This window comes from Sinocyclocheilus grahami, unplaced genomic scaffold (genome assembly GCF_001515645.1).
Source record: "Sinocyclocheilus grahami isolate Dianchi unplaced genomic scaffold, SAMN03320097.WGS_v1.1 scaffold7037.1, whole genome shotgun sequence".
NCBI lineage: Eukaryota > Metazoa > Chordata > Actinopteri > Cypriniformes > Cyprinidae > Sinocyclocheilus > Sinocyclocheilus grahami.
Window position 1 is genome coordinate 1479 of NW_015511231.1, and position 3423 is coordinate 4901.

At 34.3% G+C, this 3423-nt stretch overlaps 1 pseudogene; it reads right to left on the bottom strand.

Moving 5' to 3' along the window:
• Positions 1-2837: 2837 nt before the first annotated feature.
• Positions 2838-3423, bottom strand: part of LOC107577737 (whirlin pseudogene) — a 2597-nt pseudogene continuing 2011 nt past the window's right edge.

Consider the following 3423-nt stretch of genomic DNA (forward strand, 5'->3'; position numbering starts at 1 on the left):
GTTTCTGAAAAGTAAAAACGAACCCTATACAAGTTCAACTTGCTCCTACCTGACCTACAATTAATCAAAGCACACTTCACTGAGCTTCGTACAATTACTTTACCAATTATTAATTGTCTGCAGGGAGCTTTAAATGTATACTGATGAAAACATAATGAAGCATTTATGTGATTATCAATTTATACGCTTGGGTCGTTCTGCAGGCAAACATTGGAAAATCGTCTTAGGGAACTGAGAGACTAAAAAAGTATTTGCTATAACACCACAAAAATATTGTTCCTGTTAAGCAATGCACATTTGTTGCAAAGTTTGTGCTTTTTTACTGCAGCTACTGTGATAAACTCAAGTAATTATAATATTAACTGTAATTTGAATGTTATTTCATAGGAACTGCATAACGTATGCGTGTTTACTTACAATTGCACGCTTGTGTCTACATATCAGGAGTGATTTATGACTTTCTCGTACAAACTGATGTATGTAACTTATCAACGTCCTCCAAAGCATCATGGAGCTGCGAGTCTTTGGAATACAAAGTGAGTAGTTTACTGCAAAAGCTCAGAGCCCACAGACATGAGCCCAGACACTTCATCTAACCATGTCCTTTAGCCTGTCATTCCCACTGTATGCAATAATCAGCCCCGTCGTAATAAGTTAGTGCTCACGCACTGCCCAGACTTTATAGGAATCCATTGTTTTGTGCATAAACCTCGGCTTAGAGGAGGACCTTGTAAAACCCTGTTCATCGGGTGGGTCACCTTGCTTGTTTTTTTTCCTTTTCACATTCTCACCACCTCTTGTCTTTTCCTATCCTGTCTTTTTATGTCTTCTACTCTTGCCCTCTATTCTATCCATATTTTTTCATTCTTCATAAGAGTTATTCCTGTTATAAAGGCCATTTTCATGTATAGCTAACGCATATATCTTAAAGAGATAGTTCACACAGAAATGAATATTATGCCTTCATTTCTCATCAAACAGTTTTGGTTGCCATTATTTTGGTTACCAGATATTTCTCAAAATATCTCCTTTTATGTTCACAGTAGAAATAAAGTCATATATGTTTTGGAATGACATGAGGTTGAGGAAAGGATGACAGAATTCTTATTTTATAAAAAATAAAAATCTCTTTTTATTGTATGTGAGTGTATGGATGTGTGTGCACAAACGTATATCTTGTATTATTATTTGGTGTAGTATTATTGAATATGTTTTGAATATTTGTTTTTATATTTCTCAAGTTTTGTATTTATGTGTTTTCTTGCTCATTTTTCTTTCAATGTACTTTCTGCATTAATTTTCAATCTTAGCATTACTAAAGTAAATAAACTCAAAGCTCTTTTGGGATAAACTACTCCTTTTTGATACACTTCATAAATATTATACTCACAATTTTTATAGATCGAAATTATATTAGTTTGTTTTCACTTATCAAAACAAAGTCATAATTTTAAATAAATTCACTAATATTTTTGCTGTGTCCCCAGATACTACTCTAATTAAACTGACAATTTGCTAAAATATATTCCAGGTGTTCCGTAATTTCCTAAACAGAAGAACGTTTAAACAAAACATGTTTTTATTGCCAATTACTAGCTTTAATACTTTACTTAATCAAGTTTAAGTACCTGATCTTGATCAAAACACATCTGAAAGTGTGGTATATGCTTTTATAGAAATACTTATTTTAGCTTATTAATTTTCTAAAAGTCGCAGTTCAAAAGGTACAGCATACCAGACTGACCCTTCTATTATTTCCTGTTCTCTCATATATATTACAGTATAGCTCTACACCAGTCTTACTAACACACAGTGATGGTAAGAATTTTAAGTGCATGTGTCTTTTGCGGAAACGAGTCTGAATACAGATCACCTTGGATACCATATGCCCGGGGGGGATCAAAGCCTCTTGGCAGCGTCTACCTGACACTCTCTTTACCCAGACCAAGACGATAATTTACAACGATAACACCTTCCTCTCTCATCCCATTCTCTTCCATCTCTTGCCCTTCCTATGTCTTTCAGTTCTTCTGTTCTCCTCATTCTGTTCACAAACGTCCTCTTTCTTTGTAGCCGCAGTACAAGAACAGGTGTGCGATTGCCTAGCTAGAGTAAGAGCCACAATCCCCCCGTTCCCATATCAACCGACAATGATATGTGAGCAAATATGAAATGATCTGTGATTCGAACTCCTTTTCTCTTGTGATTAGTCTGGCTAAGGTAAGTTCTTTAATTCAGGTTTAGTTCAGGTTATCAAAGCACTGCAAATACATGAGTCTGATCTATTATGCAGCTTAATCACTGACTATGGCTCATTTGCATAACAACAATATATCCTCACTATGGAGGACAAAAGAGAGGCTCTTTGAACATAAATAGACCTGCAAAAAAGATCCTGGAGGCATTTGATTAGGTTGCATTCCTGTTATTCAGTACCTTTTGAACTCTGTACCTTTTAAAAATGAATATATCTTTCATGTATTGCAGAGAAGTGTTCAAAAAGTATACAGCATTTTCAGAAGTATGTCCTGATCAAGCTCTGGCACTTACAAAGTGTCTTTGAGTGAGCAAAATACGTTTGCAATGTCTATAATTATTAATGTCGTACTGTAACTAATTATCTTAATTTAGAGGCTCAGCAAATTATTGTAATCGTTTTAAATCTCAACTCTATTATGACAATAAAAAAGGTACAACTATCCTAAACGGTCTGGAGCTCACCAGGATTTGCAGAGAGCCATTCAAAAACCACCTTCACCATTTCACTCACTCTTTTAACACTGCTAAAACCAAACAGTGGAGAACATTCTGTTCAAATATAGAAACAAGGTTCTCACCTTTCCTGATGCTGATGCTCCCTGGTCCAGAGAGAGTCTATGTGAGAGAGGTAAACATGGAGAAATCAATACCATACATGCTCTGCAACCCCTTCGAACATCCACAAACAGATGTAGAGTCATACAGAGACTCTGACACACTTTCCATGTACAAAACTGATCTAGCTTCTGGTTTTAGAGTTAAGCATTCGATCAGGTCTGGATGCCTAAGGGAAAATTATGGGCCATTGTTTTGGCTTGATTAGAAGTGACAATTTTTTTTAAATTGTTATAAAATATTTAAAATAAATGCTGTTCTTTTGAATTTTCTACTAAGCAAAGAATCTTAAAAAAATCTCAGTTTCCACAAAAATATTAAGCAGCACAACTGTTCTCAACACTGATAAGAAATAATAAGAAATGTATCTTGGGCACCAAATCAGCATATTAGAATGATTTCTGAAGGATTTAGTGACTCTAAAGACTGAAGCAATGGCTGCTGAATAAATTAAAATATATAATTTAAAATTTTAAAATGCATTAAAACATAAAATAGTTATTTTTATTTTAAATTGTAATAATATTTCACAATATTAGAGTTTTTACT